Here is a 14,397-nt window from a genome sequence, read left to right as displayed (position 1 = left end):
TTAAACTGTCTGTAAAATAAGGATATGAATAGTGCCTACGTGATAGCATTAGAGTCAGGATTAAATGTATTAACAATTGAAAAGTGCTCAGCACTGTGCCTGGCACATTGTAAGAGCAATGTTAAGTGATTGCTGTCATTATTATTAAGGTTTTTAAATTACTTTGTACTCAAGATTGTCCTCACTTTAAGAGACAAACATATTGTTTGAAAAACTTCCCCTGGGATAGTAAACTTCTTGTGTCTGAAGACTAATAAATTAAGTGTAAAGTAGCACCATCATTTGTCCGGAACCTTATAGCTGGGGTTTCTTTTGAGTAAAGGTTGAATTGGATTCCCTCTAAATTCATCCTAACAGTTTTTGATTTTATAGACTCTGTAAAATAAATTATAATAAATAAGGTAACTGATCAGAAATTTCAAAAATAGAGACTTTAATCCAGAAGAAACACTTATTCATCATCTTCTGTGAATCAATACCTATAAAGAAGGAGGAGGAGGGGGGAGGAAAAGGAGGAGAAAGAGAGAAGAGGAAGGAGAAAAAAAGGAAGAATCAGCATTATGATGGGAGTTCTCTATTGGTAGGAAGATAGGAATAATCCCTAGTGAGGAAATAATGTCTTTTATAGCCTGAGTAGAACTCCGGTAGAATATAGTGAGACATACAGAAAAAAAGAAAAGATAAAAAGAGGTATATAAAATTTACTCATTCCTAATAATGAGGAAAACATTGATTTAGACAAAAAGGAATTGGCCTTATAAAATCAGGTCATATATTGGCAATATAGCCAGATTCATCCATTTTAAATGCACTGTGAATATTTTGGTATCATTATATATTCTTCTATTGTATTATTATTATTATTATTATTATTATTTTGGTTAGGGATTCATAGTGTTTCATTGAACAGACATACCACAACTTATTTAACAAATCCTGAATTGATGAAAATTTACATCATTTTTATTAGTTTAATGAGATGAATGTTCTTATGACTGTAATACTGGACACCTTTTAAGTACTCCTTTAGATCCTCTTGACCGTATATGTCTTTATTTCAGACACTTTGTGACCATCAATACTGCAAAAGCTCTGACCACCTTCTTGGCTCAGGTACCTGTGATTAACCTCTTTCCCCTCATCCTAGGAATTCTCCATTGACTCTAAGACATTAGACTTTAGGGAACCAGTTGGTGTCCACAGCCCATGGGGTGGAACTTTGACCAATGGGAATGAAAACTGGGGGAAACATGCTTATTACCTTTCTCTCCTAGGATGGACAGACCTGATACGCATTTTATATGGTTTCTCAGATGGTCCCAATGGATTTAGCAGCCAATTATCCATAGTGGTTTCCCTTTTTCTCTGCCTTGCTTCTCTTGTCTCTCATTTCTACTTATCCACATAAATAACATATACATAAAACTTTTGTTTCAGGTTCTTCTCTCTGGGGAAAACAGATCATGAAAGATGGTACCAGCAATAGCCTTGGAAAGCAGACCCTCAGAAAAGGGTTTTGAAACTGGATTACTTAACGGTTAGACATTAATAAGAACACCCTCCTCCCCTGCTGGTGGTAAGAACCTCTGTTATTCAATAGCATCACAATTACTAAGACTTTCTCCTTCAGCTGGTTAACATGAGGTATAGGTAGAAGGTGAGACATCTGAATGGTATGGGAGCCATGATAACTAGAGTGATTATAAGGATTTTGGTATAGGCTAGTTTTTGTTAAGTGTGTTGGAAGCCTTGAAAAAAAGAAAATGAAGTCTCAGAAGAGCCAATCATCAAGGCTAACAAACTGTGAAACCCAGAGGGCCTATGTGGAAGATTTGAAGGAGAAAGTTGTCTCCTTCAGCTACAGGGCAGAGTTGACTGAACACTGGGTTCGGAATATAATCATAAGAACGGCAGAGCTTAAACTGGATTAAGATGCAGCATCTGGATAGATCTTCTAGATCAGAGTCAGGTGCCCTATAGGTAAAGGGTTGGACTTGAGAACTGAAATGAGGATTTTAGGGTAGACAAGCCCAAGAATCACAAACTCCAGCGTTTTCCTGAATCTTCCATTTTGCTGAAGTAGGTTCTTTGCCAGAGGTGAGGAGGCTTCCCTTGCATGGAGAACTTGCAATGACCTCATCTGAGGCTAGTGCCTTGCAAGATGATGCAAGACTTACCCTTGAAATACCTCACTGCCTCCAGGCCAATGACCAAGGTCAAATCTCTGAATAATTACTATGTGCAGTCTCTGCTCTTGGAAGAAATACCTTAAATAGCATGGAATTGCAAGAACTAACTAATAATATTAGCAGGATTTAGGAGACCATGTAGGAATGGTCAGTTTGTGTAGATCAGAGTGTTGGAATAAAAGTCTAGGTAGGGGAGAATTTTTTGATCTGAGGCTTCTCAACCAAAACTCAGGACTCAATGCCGTGTCAGAACTTATGGATGTATAAAGAGTCGGCCCCAACAAGGCACTGCATTCCAGGGGGAATGCAGAAAGGAAATGATGCCAAAGAAATTAAAGAAGTCTTAAATACTATTTCCAAAGAGTGAAACAAAAAATTTTAGGAAAAGAGAATCAGAAGACATAGGCATATATGCATGTGCCTGGTGTATGATGTGTGCAGCACAGGATGGGAGCAGAGAGCAGATCTTAGTCTTACTTAACACCCTTGAGGAGACTGACTCTGCACCTCAGAGAGTCACATATCCTAAAGCTCAGAAGGAGCTGGGTAGTGCACTTTCAGAATTTAGAAATAGTAAAGGTAATGAAACAACCTTTTTTTTTTTTTTTTTTGAGACGAGTCCTAATACTCTTCTGGGATGACTCCTTGAAACTTGACCTAGAGCAAAAGAGATAATTGTAGAAGCCGGAACTTCTTGGAATACATTGAGAAAGTGGTCCAAAGGTTCATGGAGGTGGGAATGTAACAATGGATATTTATTATGAGTCCAGAGAATGCATGTGATGATTATATTTTTCAAAGATAGCCACAACATCATCTCTTACCTCACAAGTTGTTCTATAAACTTACCACTCTCTCTTCAAGAAGTGGAGTCTAATTCCTCTCCCACTGCTGGCGTTTGACTGTTTCTATGAATATAACACAGAAGAATTGACACTATAAGATTTCCAAGGTTAGGTCACTGGTTGATCTGTTATAGAGATGACGTCACTTTAATTGGACCAGGTGCGCAGCAAATGGCAAGTGTGTTGGACTTCTTAGAAAGAACCATGGATGTCAAAGATTGCCAGAAAAACTCCATAAAAATTCAGAAGCCTACCACATCAGTAAAGTTTGTAGGGGCCCATTGACCTGGGCATGGTGGAGCATCCTCTCGAAATAAAGATATGAACATGTGACCCAGACACTCCATGTCAACCACTCTGTTGTACCAACAGTACTTTATCATTAGGTTACAGTGATATTTTAGTGTTAGTTAAGAATGCACTGGTGCTGCATTATAACATGGCTCGGGGATGACCCAAATTTCCCAGTGGTAAAGGGAAATTATTCCAGTGGGAAGACTGTGAATGGTACATTTGGCATTCAATTCATACGGAAGGAAAAGAGATCTAGGATAAGGATATAGATGGAGCCCTAGGCATTGGCAAATGGCTAGGCTGGTTTTTTGGTGATTTAAAAAGAACAAGATTATAAAACCAATGACAAATCTGTGAAAAAGGTATGTGATTGGACCTGTCACACTGGGCACAAAGCATGAGGATTTGTGTCTAACACCTGTGCATACTAGAGTATATCCACTACAAAGAATAGTATGACTTTTCCTGTGGATATCAACTGACTGACTCTCTCTTCTTAGCCATAGTAGTGCAAAAAAGATAGTTGTCATGCTGGAATCTGTACATGCACTCAACCATATAGCCTCCCTCTCAGCAAGGATGACCTAACTACTGCCACTGCTGAATGATCAACCTGCCAGCAGCAGAGATCAACATGCTACAGCATCATTCTTTGAGGAGATAAGAAAGCCATTCTTGATAGGTTGATTACATTGGATCTCCTCCACTCTAGGGGCCAAGTGCTGGCCAAGGTAAGGAAAATCTTGAATTGATATTGAAGGAGGTAAACCATAAATAGTAATTACAATCTCAGGAGCAACTGTATCTGTGGAGATGGTAGGTTTCTGTTTTGTTTCATTTTTCACTCATCATCTTATGTTAAGTCTTTGCAGAGGCTGTGGCTGTCCTCCACCTTGAAGGAGACTCTGGCACATTTGAGTTGTACCTCTCCTCTTTCAGGGAAGAAGTGAAGGAACTTATTCTGACCAAAAATAAAGTCTCCATTACATAGTAAGGGAGATGCACACAAATGAGGGACATAGCGGATCATTGTGTTGGATGGGATGGACTTTATTGGATATCTCCTATGCACCACTTCAGATCCTCTCAGTCTTGTATTTCAGACACCTTAAAGGCATTGATCCGTTCTAGACATGTGCAAAGTGACAACACCTCACATCAGAATCCAACAGAATGGCCCTCAAGCAGAGATGTGGGATGCTGTGAATTGAGGGATAGGGAGGAGCCATTCCTGTGTAACCAGGAAATGTGCTAACTTTTCTCCAATGGGGGATGAGAAAAGGTACATAAATGTGCCCCTTCTTCAGATGGAAAGCCTGAGACACATTTCCTATGACTTCCCCGACCATCCTGCAATAGCAGGCAACTTCTTGCCCATGATGGTGACTGAAGTGATAATGCACCCTTTCTGGATCTCTCCTTCCTCATTTTGCTTCCTTATCCTCGTGCTTGCTGCTTGGGGTTGACATTCCAATAAAGGACTCACCCATGCGGCTTCGTTTCAGGTTTGGCTTTTGGAGGACACAGGCTAAGAAGCTAAATTTCTTCACAAATGTATGTTTCTTAGGATAAATTCCTAGATCTGGAATTGCTGAGTCAAAGCACATTTTTAAGGCTTTGATGCATATTGCCAAAATTGCTCTCCAGAAAGATTTTGCAGTTCCCTCTAATGTGTTTGCTATCATGAGGAATATATAAAGTGGCCATTTCCCCACATACTCATTAATGATTGGTGTCATTTTTTTTTACTGTTCTTTAACTCAGTATGTTTTAAAATGACATAATCCTGTTGTAATTTTTATTATTCTGCTTAAGAATGAATTTGAATTTTATTCAATATGCTTATTGCCCACTTGTTTATATTTAGAAAAGTTTATATGCTTTGTCATTGTTATATCCAGTTTTCATGTAATTCCAAAAGATCTTTTTAAATTAAAGTTATGAAGAAACCCATTATCTTTCCTACATGTTGAACGTATTTTTCCAGTTGTTTGCCTTCTAATTTTGCTTATAATGTTTTTAGACATACAAAAACATATTATTGTTTCTGTTGTTTTGGATATCTGGCCCATAAAGCTGGCTCTTTCTACAGGAGAATCATATTATTTTATGATGACAGTTGTATGGTCATTATGTTTTAATATAATGCAGGCTTCCGATATGCTTTGTTCATTTTAAGAAATATTCATGGCTATTCTTACACAGTTACAGTCATCTGATATGCTTTGTTTTAAGAAATATTCAAGGCTATTCTTATACAGTCATCCTTTTAAAAATCCTGTTAGTTTGTTGAAGTTTAGCAATTACTTTAGATAGCTGACACAAGTGTTCACATGTCATTTTCATTTTGACTTATTTACATTGTGAATTATAGAATATATCTCCAGATTAAACAGTATTTTAATCTCTTGAATAAGCCCAACATAGTCTCTTTATATTTCTACTGCTGCTACCTTCTTTTAGAACTTTAGCATCTTGTTTATTTGGAATTTTAATATCTGGTTTATTACACTATCATCTTTAAAAGGCTCAATACCCACAATGCCCCCTCTCCAAACCATTCAAATAATCAAATCTGATGTGTCTGATGTGTTTTTCTGGTGCTCCATATTCTTCAGTGTGAGGTCCATTTAATATAGCACACAAGGCTCTTCATTATCTAGCCTTTTGGATATCTCTGCTAGCTCACCCCTTGTCATTTCTTCTGCGCTTTCCCACCCCAACTCCAAATGGGCCTCTACAGTCAGTCCTTTAGTTGTTCCCAGGATGGGTAATATAGCTTGTCTTTGGTGGCATGCCCAGGCTGCTCTGCAAACACTGTCACATCCTTTTATTGCTCATTTTTATCTGTCTAATGTCTATTTATGATACTTGAATCAGGCCTCATCTTCTCTGAGATGTCTTTCTTTTTTTTCTTTTTTTTTTGAGACGGAGTCTCGCTCTGTCGCCCAGGCTGGAGTGCAGTGGCGCGATCTCGGCTCACTGCAAGCTCCGCCTCCCGGGTTCACGCCATTCTCCTGCCTCAGCCTCCCGAGTAGCTGGGACTACAGGCGCCCGCCACCTCGCCCGGCTAGTTTTTTGTATTTTTTTTAGTAGAGATGGGGTTTCATCGTGTTAGCCAGGATGGTCTCGATCTCCTGACCTCGTGATCCGCCCGTCTCGGCCTCCCAAAGTGCCGGGATTACAGGCTTGAGCCACCGAGCCCAGCCTATGTGTTTTCTTTCGTATGTCCTCTCTGTACACCCCATATTTACTGCTATCTTTATAACGCTCATACTCCAGAACCACTGTTACCGAATCTTTAAAGTCTGTCATATAACAAAAAATCAGTTAAAGCCCAGCACAGAGATTCACACCTGTCATCCCAACACTTTGGGAGGCCGAGGATCACTTGAGATTATCCTGGGCAACGTAGTGAAACCCCATGTCAACAAAAAATACAAAAGTCAGCAGGGTGTAGTGGTGCACACCTGTAGTCCCATCTACTTGAGATGCTCAGGTGGGAGGATCACTTGAGCCTGGGAGGTTGAGGCTAGGCTACGGTGAGCAGTGATTGTGCCACTGTGCTCCAGCCTGGATGACAGAAGAAAATCCTTGTCTCAATAAATAAATAAATAAATAAAAATAAAGGTCAGTTAATACATGGTTAACACATGCTGATAGACGGAATGAATAACTCAGCATCCACACATAAAAAATGAGGACAATATTTCAAATGAACATTATATAATCCTAAAATCAGATAAATATATGAGAGGGCTTTAAACACTGTAAATTGATATGTAAATACAAAGTGAGAACCAAAGATGAAAAGTTACATTCCCAAATGATCGGAGTCATGGAGCTTTTACTTCCTAGATTGAAGAAGAAAATGTAGTGATTTACATATTGAGTTCTGTTTAACCCAGTGATACTCAGGAACAACTTTGAGTTTTTAAATATTTCATTTGGGATTTTTTTCATTGGTACTTGGAAATGTGCTTATAATACATAATCACAGTTATTTCTATCTAACCTTTATATTTTGTGACATTCTCAAGTTTAAAATTTTTCTTTTGTTAAAAGGTTATATTTTACCACTTTTATAAAGCAGTTTTATCAACTATCTTAAAAGAAGAAATCATAATTTTTTTTTACAGTCTAAAAACCGTAGATATCTATATTCACTTGAGAATGCCTTTAAAGGGCAAGGGTGCATCCTAAATAACAAGTTAGGTATATTAAATGCGTGTAGTAAAAGTCAGAAAGACTAATCATAAATGTCTAAAGTTGCTGACATTCTTACCACATAAAAAAAGAGCATTCAGTGGAAAGCTTTTTAAGCGACTCGTTAAAAAGCAGTTTATAAATGGATTCGGAAACTGTGATCTTCTAAAACTTAAAGACAAATTTTTATGTTAAAAAATGTACCAAACTGATCTATGAAGGCCATTCCATTTAAGTATTTTTCTTTAAAAATACGTTTAGCTGGGTGCAGTGGCTCATGCCTGTAATCCCAACTACTTGGAAAGCTGAGGCGTGAGGATCACTTAAACCCAGGAGTTTGAGTCCAGCCTGGGTAGCATAGCAAGACCTCATTTCAGATATATATAAAGGTATATCTTAATATATATACTTATATATATATATTTTATATATCTTTATATACCTTTATATATAATATTTATATACCTTTATAAATATATATATTTATCATTTTATCAGTTTTGAAACTCTGATATACATATTAGGAATAGAATTCCACTTTAAGAGATACATATAAAGATATATAAATATATATAAATGTCTCTCTTTACATACATTTGTCTTAATATAATATAAATTTTATTTTGTAATTTCCAGTTATTTTAATGCAAAATGGTTGTAATAACTTTACTAGTGGTGAGGTTTATTTAAACACTAATATATATCTTAAGAAACAGGCAAAGTAATCTGAATCTTATGCTCATTTAACTTATATTCAATTTATTGACTAAACATATATCCAAAATATTCACAAAATTTTTGTGAGCGCTCACTTCCAATTTTATTCAATTATAACCTAAAAGTATGTATGTTTTATCATACTAAATTATTTTTTGGTTGCTTAAATTACTGTTCTAAATTTGCATCCTTTTTAGTTTCTTAATATTAATGCTTCAATAGCCAACATTGCTTTGATTTCTCCTGAGTACTTTTACTAATTTTAGATCTATACAAAATGTATTTAAGGACAACTTCTTTCTTTCTTAAAAGTGATATACATACATAATGGAACTTGTCAGTGCAGTGCTTGACTCATAATATCATGAATTAAATAATACATTCTATGAAAAAAAAAGCCCTTGTGTTGGATGTTTGTTAGGGGAAGAAAAGGGCAGTGGTTGCCTTTAAGAAGCATCTGAATACAAAACTTCCCCTATACTTAGCAATTTTCACCTTTAAAACATTTTTTTTTTCATTTTTTGTTTGTTTTAATTCTTCTGGCTTCCAGGGTTGGAAGTTCACTTTCCACAGAGCCTATACTCCCTTTGCACTTCATTCTCTGTCTTACAAAGTTCTCAGCCCTTTCTTTCTGTACCCTTAGTGCTAAAACTCTTCATTCGACAGATACAAAAGCAAAGTGAAGGTATGGCTCCATACCTGCATATACCATTTTTATAAAGGAAAACAAAAGAGATGTGATGGTAGGGAGTAGGACATGTAAACAAAATCCAATAATCATCCCTTACTTGTTGATATTGTTCTCGACACTAAATGTTAAAGTCATACATGTTGGTGCTTAAATGGACTCAGGATAAATGAAAATATATTTTTTCATCTTTTGGCACTAGGCTTGTTGAAATTGTGCAGTATGCTGTTTCACTCCCATTTGAAATGCCAGCATAGAATTTTTAGCATCATGAGTATGTTGTGGGATCAACACAACAGACTGAGTATTGAGTTTGTAAAAATTGAACTTTGCATATTTTAAAATACACTTTTTACTTGTTAGGAAGTAAAAAGACAAAAAGTGAAATTTAAAAAAAAATCACATCATATTAGGTATAATACACATTGTCAACAAAGAACTTCCTGTGCCATAAGTAGTATGAACATATTTAATCTTTTAAATATGTCCATTAAAATGTCGATTAAAAAATTAAATGTCCATTAAAAAAAACGAAACAATTCAGAAGCAATGCTTTAAGTAGTAAGAAAACAGTACTTCATGTATTATAAAAGAGAGAAATTACTTAAAACTTTCTTTAATCCTAAATTGTTTATCAGTTTTGAAACTCTGCACATAGTAGGGATAGACTTCCACTTTAAGACAAACACTTTGGGGACAAAGTTTGAGTTTGACAGGGTGTTCCTCTTCTACTATCCATGTTTCTTAAACTCTTTCTTCATCAAGTGTCAAGGGGCCCTTCTTACTTATGACATTCCATCTTCAGATAGCTTAAAACTTTCCCAGGAAAGTTCTAAGTCCATGTTTCCCAAATGTTTAAGCTGATAGATATTATAGGACTTTTTTTCCTCCATTTGCTGAGCCCCCTCATCAAGCAAACATATTTTATCTACTCCCATTTTATGTTATCTTTTTAAATATGTATTTCTATATATGGAATATGCTTTTCATTTCTACAAATGGTTGTTTTTAAAAATGAAAATAGCTTGCCTTTCTGATTAGCAAAATATTCTATGCTCAATGTAAATAATTCAGATCATATATTACCACTTTTCATCATGTATACTTCTATTTATATTTTTTACATAAATGGGAACATACTATAACTTATTTTTTTCCCTTAACATAACATGTTAAAGATCCTAGGTCCATTCCCAGAAAACTGATTTACTGTGTATTTCCCTAATGACTAAAGAGTATTCTACTAGGTAACTGGTATCTTAATTGGCCGATTGCATTCCCTATTTACTAACACCAAATTTGTTTCCTATTTTCATGATCTGATACAATTTTACATTCTTGTATACACATTTTTACTCACCCATTGGACTACTCCTTTAGGATAAAATCTAAGAAATGAAGAGCAAACACATTCTTTTAGTATGTTACAAAACCCAGATTGCCCTGCACAGTATTTATATCCCTGTCCTGTCCCACCAACAGTGTGGGAGAGTACTTATAATGCCCTGTATCCCCATACTGTTACTTATGCTAAGACATCAATTTAAAAAACATCAAATCAATAAAAAATGAGATTTGTATTTTGTTAAACACCTTTGATTTCTAGTAAGATCAATGACTGGTCTGTCTTTGAGGTGATACTTAGAAAATACTTCCTGTTATGGACTGAATTGCATTCTCCAAAATGTATATGTTGAAAGCCGAATGCCAGTGTAGCTTATTTAAAGACAGGGCCTTTAAAGAGGTAATTACAGTTAAATGAAGTCTTAAGGGTGGGGCACTAATCCAATGACTGGTGTCCTTAGAAGAAGAGGAAGAGTCACCAGGAATGCACATGCACAGGGAAAAGGCCATCTGAAGACATAGGGAAAAGGTGAGAGGCCTCAGGAGAAACCAACCCTGCTGACACTTTGACCTTGGACTTCCAGCCTCCAGAACTGACAAAATAAATTTCCATCTAGCCACAGGGCTTTTTTTTTTATATTAATAGCAGACCTGGCAGACTAATATACTTCCCCATTTCAAGATTGTAACATCATTAGTCTGAATTTTCTCCTCATATTTTATAATCTTATTCTTTTCATTCAAATCTTTGTTCTGTTTTGTTTTATTTTTCTTAAAGACAGGATCTGGCTCTGTTGCCTAGGCTGTAGTCTAGTGGGTGATTATAACTTATTGCAGCCTAGAACTCCTGGGCTCAAGGGATCCTACCTCCTCAGCCTCTCAAGTACCTAGGACTACAGACAGGCACCATCACCCTGGCAAATTAAAAAAATATTTTTGTAGACACAGGGTCTCGCCATGTTACCCAGACTAGTCTTGAACTCCTGGCCTCAAGTGATCCTCCTACCTTGGCCTCCCAAAGTGCTGGCTTTTCTGGTTTACAGGTGTGAGCCACCGTGCCCAGCCTTAAATTTCAAAATATAATTTAGTGGGAGGCAGGGTTCTCTTATATTTTTGCAAACACTAGCCATTTGTTCCAAAACATGTTTTTGGAAAACCCATTCAGTACATTGATTTGAAATGTCACCTATAGTGCATACTAAATTCCCAGGGACTTACAGCTGGGTTTGCTTCTGGACTTTTTAATCTCTTCCATTGATCTGCCTGTTTACTCTGATGCTGGTATCAAACACTATCACATTTTCAATTGTCACACCTTTACAATATGATTTAATACACCACAGGCAAATTCTTACTTGTTATTCTTTTTTTCTCAGAGTGTTTCTGGATAGTCCTACATTTAGTCTTCCAAATAAATGAGAGTTATGTTGTCATGTCAAATACAAAAGGGATCTCTGTTATACTTACAAATAGTTTACAGAAAATTTACATCTTTACAATGTCTGTCTTTCCAAAAAGGGCATGTCATGACTCTCCACTCATTCTATTATTTCAGGCCCTTCATTTGGTTGGTTGGTTTGTGTGTTTTTCTTCATACGGGTTGAGTATATTTTTTGTTAAATTTATTCTTAGCATCCTTTGTATTGGGCCTGGACTTTGCGGAGGAAGATAAGATGCCCTGCTGTGTTGGTTTAAGTCTGAAACTTATCCCTCCTTCTAAGGCTTGGCTTATTTCTAAAAACACCATTCTCGAACTTTGATAGGCTTCCAATCAGTTTTGTTCTTGGGAACTCCATGGTTTAAAATACAGAACCAGAAATCTTGAAATGAGAGGCTTCTCCCTGCATCGCTACATCCACCTTGTCACTGATTCTCAATAGCTGCAAACGTGACCCGAGAAAGCTTTAGTCGCTTAGCAACAAATGGGACTAGCTCCTCCCCTCCCCATTCTTCTAGAAAGAAAGGCTTAAGCCTCAAGGCCCTGAAGGGAAATATCAGTCAGAACTCACAGTAAAGGTCTTTTCTTCCTTAATCTGTCTTTGCTTATTTCCAAAAGCCAGTGCTGCATTCCAAGCTTTGGTCACAGGATGGACTTAAAAAGGGATGTCTCCTCACATGTGGGAGGGAGCTTGCATTGGTAACTGCCTCAGAGAGGCTCGGGTGCCAAGAATTCTCAGCTCCCCATGTTGCAGGATAACCTTATTCACTGTCAGGATCCCAACCTTATCCATAGAAACATAGCTTAGTAGAAGACTCTACTGCTGTCATTGAGGGCTCTGAGGGCCAAAACCAGGGGCAGAGAAGGCTTCCTCTGCAGAGATACATAACACCTTTGCAGATCCAGATCTGTTTCCCACCAGGCAGCCCAGGGCAAACTTGAGTTCCTGTGTTCCTTTTTCAACTGTACTTCATTTATGGCTACAAGGAGTTACTGATTCACACTTCTGTTCAGCTCATTGATTTAATTACCCAAATTAAAAAAAAAAAAAATTGATCTTAACCAGAGCCTTTTTCTGTCGGGACATAAAGCACAGTGTGACTGTCCTTAGTCAAGTGTCTGTCCTTGATCCAATCAGCTGTAGCCAGAGGTGGGCTAGAGTCAGAGGAAAAAGAACACGGCCCTTATTCCTATTGTTGGGATACTATTACAAGGAGTGAATGTGACTAGGCAATAGTGATTAGCGTTTCTAGCATAATGTCCTTTGCTATTACCTTTTACATTGCATTATTTTAGCTCTCTTTTACATATCATACAGATGACTTTTGATGTCATTGGAGATTTTGTCTATTAAATAAATAAGTTGTTTAATCTCCTTTTTATTTAGATTTAGTAATAGCAATATTTAATTTAATAACTTAAAGTAAATGTATTAAATGACTTAATTTAATAAAAGCAATCAGCATTTACAGAACTCTTGGTGTGTGCCAGGTATTGTCATAATCTCTTGTTATATAAATAACATATTATCATTTAATTCCTACATGTAGGTTATCATCCTCATTTTATTGATGAGAAAACTGAGGCACAAACAGGTTAAGAAACTTGCTTGGTAGCACATACCAAGTAAGTAAACAGTGCACTAGGACTGGAACCTGGGCTAATTGCTTGCAGAGTGCGAGTTTCCCCGCTCACCTTAGTTTCAGTCTTCTGTTATTTATGCTGTTTCTTCAACTTTTAATGCTTTGCCTCCTCTGGTCTCCTTGGTACTGTTCCTGTCCACTTCAGGCCTCCCCTCTTCAAATTAGGGTTCTCCCCTCCTTTATCTGAGGGAACTTGGTAACTACGAAAATGTCAGATCAGAGCAGCAAAGTGAGGAGGGGCAGAGTGCTCACTTTACATTCCAGAGATGCCAGCATGGCCTAGGAATGTTGTTGAACTCTGGTGGGAAAGAAGCTCGAGTCCCCATCATTCCTCAGAGCCTGCCTGCAGTGCCAACCTTTGTCTCTCTAATGTTATGGTTTCCCAGAATTTACTCACTTTCCTATAAGTCTGTGCTACCCTAGGGAAAAAAAAAATGGTATCTGGGTTCTAAAGGCTGCCATATTTGGAAGAACTTCTTTAAGATTTGTGGTCTGTGTTTGGTCAGTATTACTCCCCTGTGCACTCTGCATCCCACTGCACTGTACCTGTCGTTGGTTGACTTCCGATCACAGAAGTACGTTTTTGTTCGGGAGTAGAATATGTGCCCTTATGCTGCCATCATTCTGGAATTGTTAACTTCCTTTTGATTCATCTTACATTCCAACAACATGAGGAAAATTTTTCAGCTGTCCACTGTAGCCATTAAAACTAGGCCTGGATATTTTAAGAATAAACAACCAGCAAAAATGTATTATTTCTGTACATAGGCTGCACTTAACTGGGGTGCCTAAAAAGTAAATTTAAAGGAAACTAAGAATAATGATAATAACAAGTGGTAATGTTAATATTTTATGTAAGAAAATCATTCAGCCTATGTCTCTAGTATAAGTGAATAATTATCTACCAGGAATCTAAATGTCATTATAAATGCTATGTATTTATAAAGAAATCTTATTGAAACCAGGAAAAACATTAAAAGAACATTACCCTGCTACATGGTACAAAGTTCATCAGTTTCTCGTTTGTAGTTTG

General features: G+C 36.9%; 1 long non-coding RNA gene across 1 annotated transcript; it reads right to left on the bottom strand.

Moving 5' to 3' along the window:
• Positions 1–11,999: 11,999 nt before the first annotated feature.
• Positions 12,000–13,557, bottom strand: LOC115893193. The gene is made up of 3 exons (XR_004053141.1): positions 13,417–13,557; positions 12,785–12,859; positions 12,000–12,163 (listed from the first exon to the last, which is right to left on the bottom strand). It is a non-coding gene; the product is annotated as an uncharacterized LOC115893193 (long non-coding RNA).
• Between the last annotated feature and the right edge of the window lie 840 nt (positions 13,558–14,397).

The sequence above is a fragment of the Rhinopithecus roxellana genome, chromosome 14, assembly GCF_007565055.1.
Source record: "Rhinopithecus roxellana isolate Shanxi Qingling chromosome 14, ASM756505v1, whole genome shotgun sequence".
Classification (NCBI taxonomy): domain Eukaryota; kingdom Metazoa; phylum Chordata; class Mammalia; order Primates; family Cercopithecidae; genus Rhinopithecus; species Rhinopithecus roxellana.
The sequence above is the reverse complement of the archived record's forward strand: the minus strand, read 5'-3'. Positions and strand labels throughout refer to the sequence as shown.